Genomic DNA, 13825 nt, shown 5'->3' with positions numbered 1-13825 from the left:
ATACCAGGGCTCAGGCCCGAATTGGCAACACTGACCCGTTTCATTATGATGACAAGGGTGAAGATGATCAGGAACACCAAATCCCTGAAGAAATTGTTGTAGGCCAAGGGGGGGAAAGTTCAGTTGCACCAGAGAAGAGGCTAGTGGGGGGACTTCTAGGCGCCCTAATCCTGACAGGAAGGTCTGCAGGAGTTAGAAGGAGTCTTCAGTTCAACCCATTAAGGGGGGCTACCAGGCAAAGACCTAGGAAACCACCTCAGCCAAATCCGGATGGCTCAACAACTACCCAACCCTAGGGTGAAAGCAGCTAAATTCAGCGGAGGATCTAAGGAGGATGCTGATTGTCATGTAGCTCAGTTTGAGGCAAAATGGGAAGCAAATGGGTATACTGTGTTGTATAATGATGCAGTTAAATTGCAGCAATTTGCAGCAACTCTAGAAGGGAAGGCCATGAGTTGGTTTAGCCAATATGGGATACCACACTTCCCAACATATGATGATCTTAGAACAGCCTTTTTACAGAGATTCAGGAGGGAAAAGACTCCAACAGACATTTTAAGAAAACTCCGAGACATCAGACAGAAGAAGATGCTTGTAGAGGACTATGCTCAGAAATTCAGAATTCTGGTTGAAAGGTTACAGGGAAATGAGAGACCCACCAATGAGATGCTGGCAGGTTATTTTCTGAAAGGATTGAGAAGTGGGCTGAAAAATGCAGTGGCTAGCATTGATATTGCAGGTGGAATTAATGATTTGGTAATTGCAGCAGCTAGAGTAGAGAAAAGACTTGGAAGCGGCAAGGGCAAACACACCAGAAAGAATGATTCGGATTCAGATGACCAGCCAGAGTCAGCATCAAATTCTGAGGAGGAGGATTCAGAAGCAGGATCCGACAGTGAGGAAGAAGAGGTGAAGACAAAGAAAAAGCACAAGACCAAAGCAAAACAATCCAAAGAGGAGGATTTGGTAAGTAAATTGAGAAAGATAGGTTATTCTGTTGCAGCACCAAAAGAAAAGACGTTCTGTGAAATTTGTGACAAGGATGGGCATAAGACAGCTTTATGTTGGTATAATCCCAAGAACAGGGGTCAGACTACACCTTATGCAGGTAGAGGCAGGGGTGAGGTTGCAGCAAACCAGGCTGCTCCAACTAGGGGCAGAGGAGGATTTCAGAGAGCAAGATCTGATAGACCACCATGGAGGGAACAGGAAAACAATGAAGGAAGACAGGCAAGAGTCATGCCTTGTGTTTATTGTTCAGCACCAGATCATTGGATAGGGCCAAATTGTGCCTTATGGGTGAAACATAGAGAAGAAAGAGGTGTCCCAGTGATTAGGTACAATCAGAATAACCAGCAGGGGCAGCAGCAACAACAGAATCAACCAGCAGCTCAAGCAAATGTAATCATGATTCAATTAGCAGATGAACAGGTACAGGTAAAGCAAGGTCCAAACATACAGGAGCAGCAAAGCAAAGAGCATATTGAGGATATTGAGGATATTGAGGTATTGGCTGTTACCAGGTCTAAACAGAAAGGACCAATTGATTGGAAGGAACAAAAAGGCATCAGGGACCAGGTACAAAGAAGAATTTTGAAGAATCAGGACAAGCAAGAAGAATCGGAGTTGGAGGATGAAGAAGAGTTAGTTCTGCATCAGTCAGAAAGCAATGTGAAGATGAAGGATGAAAGGGACAAAGATTGGTTTGAGGTACTCATAAATTCTCCCTTGCAATTGTCATTAGATCAGTTGTTAGCTTTGGTTCCAGCATTTAAGGAAAGATTGCTTAAAAGACTTCAGGATCAGCAGTCAGGAGATAATCCGACTTTGGTTCCAGCAGTTAATAGCATTGATCCAGCAGATGTTGACTTTGTGGTTCCTGTCATTAAGGTTGAGTACCAGGGCAGGGTGTTTGATGAAGTTCTTTTGGATGGAGGATCAGGGGTTAACATTCTCCCTGAAATTGTATACAAAGAAATGGGTGCAGCAAGTTTAGCCCCAGCACCATTTCAGGTGAAAATGGCAGATCAAACCAGGGTGCAACCATTGGGAATTCTGAAGCAGCAGGAAATTGAAGTTGCAGGTATGGGATTCTTGGTAAATTTTGTGGTAATCAAAATATCAGAATCACTATCACCTTATGAAATGTTACTGGGTAGGCCTTGGTTTAGAATGGCTAAAGTTAAACAGGATTGGGGATTGAATGTGGTGGTTCTGACCAAGGGGAAAAAGAAGATTACTGTAACCATGCAGGGTAAGAGAAATATGTCTCTTAAAGAAAAGCCATTGTTTGCACAGACAATTAATCTTGCTGAAGAAATAGAAGATGATGAGGAGGAACAGTTTTTAATGGCTAATCCAATAGTGGTGCCACTATTTGATGTTGATGTAGAAAGAATATTACAGCTTGTGGAATATCAGAATCAGGAAGAGTCTGAGTTCTTGCCAGGTCAAGAGATTGAAGGGACAGTGTTCAGACAGTTGCTGGAACAGAAAACAGAGATTGCTACCAAGGAACAGATGGAACAAGAGCAAAAGGAGGTAGGAGAGATGGCTGTAAGGATTTATGACAAGAAGTATGGCACGTCCAGTCGGGTTAAAGAAGATGATCTTAAGGAACTGAATTTGGGTACAGATGCAGAACCAAGGATGGTGAAAGTAAGTGTGCAGGTGGAAGGACAATTTTTGGAGGATCTTTTGCAGTTGTTACAGGACTATATAGATGTCTTTGCTTGGGAGTATTCTCAGGTGAAGGGTATAGATCCTGCATTACATCAGCATCGGATTAATTTAAGAACAGTTCCAGTGGTGCAGCAAAGGTATAGGATGAATCCGAATTTTGCATTGCAGGTGAAGGAAGAAATAGATAAGTTGTTGGCAGTAGGGTTCATTAAACCTGTGAGCCAGGTGACATGGTTATCTCCAATAATTGTGGTGCCTAAGAAAAATGGGAAGCTGAGAGTATGTGTTGATTACAGGAAACTCAATGCAGCAACCATAACAGATCCTTTTCCAATGCCATTTTGTGATGCAGTGTTAGATGCTGTAGCAGGTCATGAAATGTATAGCTTTCTGGATGGCTTTTCAGGTTACAATCAGATTAGTGTTACTGAGGAGGATCAGCATAAAACTGTTTTCATCACTGAGTTTGGTGCATATGATTTTACTGTCATGAGTTTTGGTTTGAAAAATGGACCACCATCATTCAATTATGTGGCACATAAGGTTTTTGAGCCACACTTACAAGACTTCATGAGAGTATTTGTTGATGATTTCTCTGTTTTTGGTAAGGACTTACATCTGATGCATCTGAAGTTGTGTTTGGAGAGGTGTAGGCAGTTCAGACTGGCCTTGAACCCTTACAAGAGTGTGATTGCTGTGAAGAGTGGGATTTTGTTGGGTCATGTGATCTCACAGGAAGGCATGGCAATTGATGTGAAGAAGGTTGAGGCTATTCAAACAGCAAAGTCTCCTACCAATGTGAAGGAAGTAATGAGGTTTGTGGGTCAGATCAAATGGCATGCCAGGTACCTCAGATATTTAGCCAATATTTGTGCACCATTGACACATTTAACTAAGAAGGATGTGGCTTTTGTGTGGGCTGAGCCTCAAGAGAAGGCATTTCAATTGTTGAAGAAGATGGTAGCTGTTGCACCAGTTTTGCAGTCACCAGATTGGACTCTACCTTTCCATATTTTTGTTGATGCCTCAGATGTAGCATTAGGGGCAATTCTGATGCAGGAGAGGGTGACAGGCTGGTACAGGCCAGCCAGTCGGATATTATCATCTGCAGAAAGGAATTATGCTATGACTGAAAGAGAAGCTTTGGGAAAAGAGCATGCTATTGCTGATTACTTTAGCAGGTTGGAAACTGGAGAAGCACCAAGTGGGGTGGATGATGATCTACCAGATGCCCCATTGTTTGAAGTTCAGGTGGAAGTACCTATTATAAATTTGAGTGTGCAAACAGCAAGTCAGAGTGAGCAGCCAGTGGAGACTTCAGTGGAAGATAAATCAGCAGAGAAGACTGAAGTTTTGAAGGAGGTTCCAGTTGTTGAAGGGATGCAGGCTGAGCAGCAAAGTGATGTAGTACCTGACATTTGAAGAAGCAGCATCAAATTTTGTCATGTGGCCAGTATTTTCTGATCAAGGGATTGTGAATTCAAGTCCGATTTCCTTGAAATCAACCACCGGGCTGTGCCATGTGTTGAACTACAGATAGAATACCTAATAGTTGCTTAGTCGGATATATGTATCTTTGCTCAGTCGAAATTCTACTCAGTCGGATTGTTGATCAGTCGGAGTTTGTTATGATCTGGTTAGTCGGATATCATCTGTTAGTGTCTTGTGACATTCTAGTTACAACCGTCTAAACTGTCTGAAGTCGCCTATTTATAGGGGCTTTGTAGTCGTCTTTTACAAGAAGAAGAAGAAGAAAGCAATGTACGATTCATCTTGATCAATCAAACATGGTATTTCAGTTCTGTTCTGTTATTCTCTATCTTGTTTAGCAAATCTCTGCTTAATCCATGTTCTCTATGGAGGAAGATGTTTGTGTTTAGTCTGATGTGGGAATTGAGGTTAGTGTTACTTAATGGGGGTGTCTTTGCTGTGTCAGAAGTAGTTAGTTGTGTTGTGTTTGAAGAACCCCAAACAAGGACATACCCAAAAACCAAAGGTAAGGCATTAACACTACAATTGAAGCTCAAATTCCTTGACAATTGCTATCCTTCCCACCTCTTAACAAGGACATACCCAAAACCAAAGGTAAGGCATTAACACTACAATTGAAGCTCAAATTCCTTGACAATTGCTATCCTTCCCACCTCTTAAGAAGGACATACCCAAAACCAAAGGTAAGGCATTAACACTACAATTGAAGCTCTTTCGTAGATCAGTGTTTGAATAGTCTCACTTTTACTAATGTGGTTCCTTATGCCTTTACAGGATTGTGTTCTTTTTGAGATGATCTTGTCTACATTGTTTTTGATAGGGATTGTAATGATGTATATGAGTGAATAAAGTTTGAAGTTTCTAAATTTCATTGTTCTACACCCAGATACCTCCTAATGGATACTTGGCACGATACATGTCCACCATGCATTGACCCTGATAGTACTCAACCTAAACATCGCAGGGGTTATAGTGCTCCTCCTTTTCAAACTCATCCTAGGTACTTTTATGCTCCCTTAGGTGAAATTTATTGTGGGCATCACTTTGTCACTTTATTCTATCAATAGCATCATCCATTTCCACATTGTCAAGAGTGTGCACGACTCGTATTAGGGAAAGCTTCACACATTTGTTGGCTATGTCTCGCTCTTACTTTCGACGATATGGCACGGGCTTAATGAAACAAATTGTGGGAATTACACCCCAATGCCGTAACCTTCTTGATGTGAGAGTACCAAACCGAGGACCAAATCAACGTAGATTACCTGAGGAGGTTCAAGCACAACAATGGAGGGATATATGCATAAATTAGTTGCAACCACCTATCTTGCAAGCCCTTCTTCCCCCAGCCTCAACATGTCAATTTTGGACCACTATGAGCACCTTTATTGAGCAATTCCAAAATTGAAATTATCTACTTAACCTTCCCATAAAACCAATGCCATATTTTAGCGAGGAAGCACTCCTTTCTCTACCACCTTCTCCAGAGGCCGGTTTTTTATACAAGGTTGTACTTGCATCCTGAAGTGATTGATACCATCTTTCCAACAGAAGTGGACACGGATCCACCGCCAGTGCAAAGGTAAGCTCATCAACTCCACAATAAGATCAACAAGCCAGGGCACTTTTCTCCCACTGGGTTTTTCCCCTCGGCTATATTCGGTGATTGGCACCAATAACAAATTTTATTCTTTTCTTTTCTTTTCTTGTTTGTTAATAAGACATTTTGCATCTCAGCTAAACAAGAGCATATAAACACGCTCCAACAGTCCACCTACCGTGCACACAAATTAGGAAGGGGGGAGACATGCAATGCCTACAAAGAGCAAAGAGAAGCAATCTACACATCAGCAATGCATCAAGACAAACGCACAACATCAACGAGCACTACAACAGGTGTATTCAAATCATAATCTTTTGTTCTTTATGTGCTTTTCACTTTTGTATATATTGTTTACATGTTCACACACAGTTGGCTAGTTTAAGTTTTAAATTAGTTGTTACTATGTGGTGAGTGATTTCTAGATTCTTAAAGGACTTAGTAGAAGGTATAGCTACCTCTTAGGTATGGGCTAGGTGCTACGATTAATAAAAAATTTACGAAACACATGCCCTAAAAAATATATAGAAGTGACTTGAGACATGACGTGTCTACGGCCATGTAGAATGCTTGGTAGGACCTTAGGTTGTTTTAGCACCTTGGGGCCGATGCCTTGGTTTCCATGGGGTGAACACTGACGTCTAAAAGATTAAGAAGAAGACCTACAAGGACTCTATCACCTTGATGGATGCTGGTAGGACTCTTGGGTACATTATGGGCCCTCGAGACCAATGCTCTCATCTTCATGGGGTACTCCTTATGTCAAAAAGAAAGAAAAGGGTCTGTCACCCTTGAGATACTTAGCGGCCTTTAGATTCTCTTGGCGGAGGTCTCTTGGCCATTTCTTGGGTCTCATTGGGATGGAACCTTCCTCTTTATCAAGCTAAAAATAATAATTCTCTTTAATCTTTTGCTCTTTATACCAAAAAAAAAAAAGAAAAAGAAAGAAAGAAAGAAAGAAAGGTCCAATCACCATGGCTTATATTTAGGAGTAGGGTTGCCACTTAGGAATAGCTTAAACACTTGTAAAACATTGATACTGTGGTCATAACCTGCGGTGTACAAGCACACTTGCCTTTGCATAGCACTATCTACCACTTAGTCTCACTTTGACTAGTCTTTACTCGCTTCTTTTAGCACTCTTTAAAACTCTAATCGGCCTTTCACTTGCATGCTCACGTGTGAGATAGTCATTGCTGGTTTTTTTTCAATAAAAGACTTTACTTATCTTTCATTGTTTTTTGTAGCTTTTGTTTCTACCGCGTCCGAGGACGTGCGCGATTTAGGAAGGGGGGAATGTTCCATGGGAACACTCACGGGAACACGGATTATGAAAGGAGGTCGGAAGCAATTAATGCGAGAGAGCGGGATTGTAGCCATGGGAACATAAAGACGCACATAATTTTTCCATATTTTTGTGCCGAAGTGCAATGTAAATCGTTTTAGGCCAATGTGGGTTCTAAATGAGAGTTTTAAGTGTATTAAGCAAGGCTCACTTATGGGGTTGTCCGCCCATGTGTGAGAGAGGTCTAGGGTTAGTGACATCTCTATAAAAGAGATGTTAGCTAAAGAAAGAAGACGTTTTTGGCCATTCTCATAAGCTATTGAGTGAAGCTCTTGAGCTCTCAAGCTATGGCAACTCTCTAACTCTCTATTGAACTCTAATGAGCATCAAGCTCCAATGAGTATAGCTCCACTTCTTTCTCTTAGTCTGTTTTAGCATCATTGAAGTAGATTAATCTATGATTAGTTGAATGCTTCTTTCTTTCTCTTGTGTATGCATGCTTGTAGTGTGTGTGTGTAGTCTCCATTGATGCAAGCTCTTGCCCACTTCATCAATGAGTTATTCATGGATAGAGACTCTCTATGAGCTTGTGGGTTTGTAGATGCACGCTTATGGGTTTGCTGGCATTAGGGAAAGCTAAGATTTAATCAATGTTTGAATGGGATTAAGAGATTGCCACGCATTGCTTGTTCTCTTGATTAGTGTAGTGGGTTTAAAAGATTGAGAGATTGATTGAGGTGTTGAATGGTTGAATTATCAAGTGGTGGTTCGTGTATGTGAGCTCTCTCGCAAGGGATAAGCCTTCATGCACTAATCGGGTCGAGTCCTTGGATTGACATTGTGTTTCTCAACACATTTGTTGATCGGTAGTACTCTATGAGCACTATATTGCACGGTAGAGAGAACCTCTCTTCAAAAAGAATATGGTTTTAGTTTGTCGGATGATTGAGCACGGTTTGTAGGTCCGGTTTAACCCTGATGTGGCTGTTTTGTATAAGACTTAAAAGGTAAGTGGAGGTTGGTTGCAGAAGGCAATAGAGTGGGCAGAATGTTTACATTGAATGTAAATATGCCTAAAGTGAGTGCTGCAATGTTTGCAAATGGTTCAAGAGTTGTCCAAGATACTAACATTTGGCATAAGAGAATTGGGCATGTTAATGTGCAAAGAATGAAGTCTATGCTGTAGACTAAAGAAATTGTGATAGAGCTACCTAAGTTTAATGTTGAAGGTATGCAGACAGTATGTAAAGCATGTTAATTTAGAAAGCAAACAAAGCATGTATTTTCATATGATAGAAATGTGAGTAGGAATGTACTAGATGTTATGCATTTAGATGTATGGGGTCCTATGAAGACTATGTGTATGGGTGGCTGCAAGTACTATGTAACATTCATTGATGAGACCACACGAGGAAAGTGTCAGTGTATTTCATGAAGGAGAAGAGTGAAGTGTTCACGCATTTTCAGAATTTCAGAGTGATGGGCTAAAAAACAGATAGGAAAGCATGTGAAGTGCCTAAGGTCAAATCGAGGGGGAGAATGCTTCTCCGATGAGTTCTCTAAATTCTTGAAAAGAATGGAATTCACAGACAATTTACATGTAGATACACTCCGAAGAAAAATGGAGTTATTGTGAGCAAAAAAAAAGGCACATTGCAGAGATAACACAAGCATTGATGGCATAAAAGAATATGCCACATAGCTATTAGGATGAGGTTGTGTCTATAGCAGTTTATATCATGAACATGACTCCTACTATAGCCATACATGATGTAATGCTAGAGGAGAAGTTTACTGGCACGAAACTTGATTTGTCTCATGTGAAAGTTTTTGGATGTATTTCATATGTGTATGTGCCAGATGAGTTGTGTACCTAAGCTAGATCCAAAGGTTAAAAAATGTGTGTTTATTCGGTATTCCCTTGAGAAAAAGAAATCTAGATGCTATAATCCTACTACATGTGAATTCAGGGTAAGCAGGGATGTTGTATTTGTTGATGATATGAGTAGCTAGTATGCTGCTGAAAAAGATGCTATTGGGGCTGATGTAAGTGAAAATGTGGTTGCACAGAATGCAAGTCCGCAATTAGAGTCATTGAATGGACGTCCTCATCTAGTGGTTCTGTTGATAGACCATGGAGTGACAGGCTGCATCATAATACCAGTCCTAGAAATGTAGTTGGTGTATCACATAAAGGCAAAGAGAAAGTGGTTGAGCCCCTTGGTATGCCGGATATTTTTGTAGCGCATTCTCTTGTTGTTGATGGAGAGTCTAGTTGCTCAAAGATGAGTCTTGATGAGGAGCTTGAGATTCCAATAATGAGGACACCTGGTGTGAAGAAGGCTATGGAAGCCATGAATGCAAAGTTACGAAGATCTGGAAGAGTCAAAAACCCGATAGAGGTTGACTTATGATGGTTATGTGACACATCACTATGCTTATATGGCAAAAGTTGTGTTAGTTTTGATGAGGCTTTTGGAAATGTGTGTTGGGAGAAAGCTATGGATGAGGAGATGGATGCATTGTATGGAAATGATACTTGGGATTTGGTGCCATTGCTTGAAGAAGCTATTGGTTTGTAAGTGGGTGTATAAGGTGAAACATAATAGTGATAGTGGTAGCATAACTAGGTACAATGCTAGATTGTAGCCAAAGGATATGTGCAAACACATAGGATTGATTATGAGGAGATATTTGCCCTGGTTGCAAAGATGGCAACTGTGAGAGTTGTGATTGTGGTGGCTGCAGCTAAAGGCTGGTTTTTACATCAGATGGATGTAAAAAATGTGTTCTTGCATGGTGACTTATAACAGAAGTGTATATGGATCAACCACCTGGTTTTGAGGATGCAGGTCACCTAGAGTATGTATGTAAGCTTTGTAAGGTTTTGTATGGGCTGAAGCAAGCTCCATGAGCATGGCATAACAAGATTGCCGAGTATCTTGTCACTATTAGTTTTCGTATGGCAAATACAGATTACTCTTTGTATGTGCACAAGAGTGATAAGGGTATAATGATCATCACCATCTATGGAAAATCTTATTCTTGGAGGTGACAACTTGGATGAGATTGAGCATACAAAAATTCTTCTCTCAAAAGGAAGTTTGAGATGAAGGATTTGGGAGATCTGTGCTACTTTTGGGAATTGAGGTCATTCACACACCTGATGGTATTTGGTTATCATAGAGATAATATTTATTGGACATGTCGTCCAAGTATGGGATGGCTGATTGTAAGCTAATCTCGGTGCCATTAGATCAAAATGGCAAGCTTAGTGCGGATGTAGGTTATGTGTTGGAGGATCCCACTATGTATATGAAGATTGTGGGTTATCATAGAGATAATATTTATTGGACATGTCGTCCAAGTATGGGATGGCTGATTGTAAGCTAATCTCGGTGCCATTAGATCAAAATGGCAAGCTTAGTGCGGATGTAGGTTATGTGTTGGAGGATCCCACTATGTATATGAAGATTGTGGGGAGTTTGATCTATGTCATGATTAGCAGGACAGATTTGAGTTACACTGTTGGCTTAGAGAGCCACTTTATGCAAGCTCCATCATGCAAACCGCATCTTGACAGTGTGTGTGATGCACACTTCGGTATTTGAGGGGCCACTATTGATTATGCATTGTTTTATGTAGCAAGTGTGTACCATAGGAGCTATATTGGTACACAGATGCACATTGGGCAAGTAGCATCTCAGACATGATATTTACAAGTGGATTTGTGTTTTCATTGGGGAGTGCTCCTATTACATGGAGCAGCAAGAAGCAACCCACAGTTGCTTTTTTTACTCATCATAAAAGAGCTATATAATTCGTCTTGTAAATCAAGCACCGTGCACGTGAGCTACATATCCTTACCCCTCCCAAGCCCCAAGCCCTTGTAGAAACTTGGGAGGGATAAGGATATGGGCAGAGGCCTTCTGGAATGGATAAGTCGATGAGCTATGCGGGGTCCCAAGATAGAGTAGTTGGCACCATGTAGTCAAAATGGCTTGGAGAGGGTGTTTAGGGAGCTCATAGAAGTCATGGGGCTGGTGGAAAGAAAGAAGGCCTTGAAAAAAGAAGTGGCGAATGAGGGTGATGCTAGAGATGGGGAGCTTGGTGAGGAGGTAAGTGTAATTGTGTCGGGAGGAGAGGGGCTCCTCTAGGTAGAAGTTGTGCTAGAGGAGGTTCAGCAGGATGCTTTGGAAGTGGAGGTTGATGAGTTGGTATGGGTTTTGTGGGGGGAGTGCTAGGATAGGAAGCTTTGGGGTTGTGTCCATCATCAAAGCATCCACCTTGCAATCGAGGGTGCTGGAGGAGGGAGCAAAGGGGGTGGAAGGGGGTTGTGCTGCTTAGGATTCTGCTTCGTCGAGGTGTTCTTCCATCTGATGGATGGTAGCTTCAAAAATCTCCGTGTATCTCTGAAAATCCCTCTGTGTGCGATCAAGGGTCTTCTCCACAGCCTTGGCTCAATCTTGGGCGAGGTTCTTCACACGATCAACAACTCATGGTGTACCTGCTGGAGCAGCTTCATGGGCCTATTGGAGTTGCTACTAGAGGTCTATAATGTGGGTCTATAATGTGGGTCTATAATGTGGGTGTACCTGCTGGAGCAGCTTCATGGGCCTGTTGGAGTTGCTACTAGAGGTCTACTAGAGGTCTATAATGTGGGTGAGGGCATGCCCCAGGCTACTGAGTTTGCTCATCAAACCTGCCCTGGAGTTGCATGTTAAGCAAGTTGGCCTGATAAAGGTCTTCAGACACATGGTGCTCGTGTGCTTTGGCTAGCAACATCTCCCATTGGTGAAACTTCGGCCACTTCTTGTTTGACGGTAGATGCAATCCGTCATCTGCATGATCAGCTCTTTGGCCATATGTGAAAACCCTAAAATAAAGTTTGGCACATTGTCATGGGCTTTATAAACACTTTCAGCATAAGCCTGGCTAGAACGAAAACTGTTGGATTGTAGCTAGCGGAGTGTATTGACTGTATTCTGTTGTGCTACATTCTATTTCTCTTCCTCCTCCGTGGCCTTTTTGCTTGCTTTTCTATAGCTACCAGTTCCTCTTGTGTGGGACCTAGACTAGGTGGCGGAGGTACCTATTCAGTGTCTACTAACTCTTGGTGTTGCCTCTTTGCTGGTGGGGAGTGGGGAGATGTCTGTGGGTGGCAGGGCAGAGAAAGTGACGACAGCATCAGGGCTTCTGAGCTGAATGGCACGGGCAACTCCTCCCACTTGACCGCATAATAAAGAACTCGTGTCAGTAAGGTGGCTACTCCCAGCTTCCCCTGTGGGTTAGAACAAAATCCATGCAGTTCCTTGAAAAGGTACTCATCCCCAATTCAGCCTTGGTGCACACGTGCCAATGTGGTCATGTTGCACATGCTAAATCAATCTATCCATCGAGTGTGGTAAGCAAAAACTACAAGGCCCGGGCTAGCATGATTAGATCTAGTTGTGTGATGTTGGCCCACTCCACTCCATCTTTGTTTGGGCTGCCCCTGTATACTCCCTGGTCAACTTGGGGGAGTTGGTGAGCCTAACATAGGGCTGTTCCATGTGGGAGAGCTATAGGGCATCTCTGATGAGTTTCACACTAAGTTGGACCCTAATGTCGCTACCCGTCATTGTCCAAAACTTTGCTTGTATGAAGATTGGCATCATAGGTCTTTGTAAAATATAGGCTATTGTAAACATGTCTCTAAAGTAGGCAATCGGCCTAGGCCTAACTGCTCCATCTTCCGTACAATTGTAGGGATGGATGCAATAGCCCTGCAGCATGGCCCTGTTGTTGTGAAATATAGGAGCTTGTGCTCCACCTTGTGGTGGATATTCTTCATGAGCCAGTGCACTGTGTGGCCATTGACCTGCTTCATAAGGGCCTCCCCCAGATACGATAGTTGCGTGGGAGGGGTGCCGAGCATACTCCTCAAAGCAGCACCTGTCAGTCGCTTTCTCTTGATGGAGGTATGGTGGAGGACCTCCTTGGATGAGTCTGAAGTGTTAGACATGGTGTTGAGTAGGTGTGAGGGTGTGAGAGATCAAGAGAAAAAATTATAAAAGTTTGGCTCAAAGAAGGCTAAAAGTGAGGAAAAGAGGGTGTGGGGCCCATATTTAAAGGTTTTGCAGAAGGCTACGGCTGTGGCATCTGCAGCATGTGGTGGCAATTGAAACGAACAGCCTCCATGGCAAATCATGGCAAATCGAATGAACGATCGTGGTGGCAGATGAATACAAGGAGCAAACGTGAGAGCGAGAACTCAAGCGAACGGCCATGGCAACTACAGAACAAGAGCGAACGGGCGGCGTGGGCTTTTGAAATGGTGAAGGGAACATGTGTTCACTCATGAAATCTGAAAGGAATGGGCATGGCAAATTGCGATTGGCCAGGGCTTTTGATTAAAATTTGTTGGTATGATCGTGGTGAATTCCGAACATCTATGGCAGTTGGTTTCAAGATGGAACAACTAGGGCATTTCACTGCATGGGTTGGAACGCCCGTGGCATTTCAAATTTAGTAAAGAGTACCGCTGTGGCGAATTCAGAATGCCCATGGCGTTTCTCTATTTTTTGGGCACCCAGAATTAGTTTTTGTACCCAAAGGCTATGCTGCTAGCACCCCATTGCGGATTTTGTATTGACCGCGTGCCCAATTTGCCAAGGTGAGAAATCAATTCCAATTAAGCCATGGTGAGGTGGGGGGTATTGCTTCCTTGAGGGGTTTTGAGGCGGTTGGTAAGGAAGTACCTGAGACTAAAGGAGTTGATGATGGCA

Source organism: Cibotium barometz, chromosome 6 (genome assembly GCF_041138505.1).
Source record: "Cibotium barometz isolate CiBa-2024 chromosome 6, ASM4113850v1, whole genome shotgun sequence".
NCBI classification, from domain to species: Eukaryota; Viridiplantae; Streptophyta; class Polypodiopsida; order Cyatheales; family Cibotiaceae; genus Cibotium; species Cibotium barometz.
The sequence above is the reverse complement of the archived record's forward strand: the minus strand, read 5'-3'. Positions refer to the sequence as shown.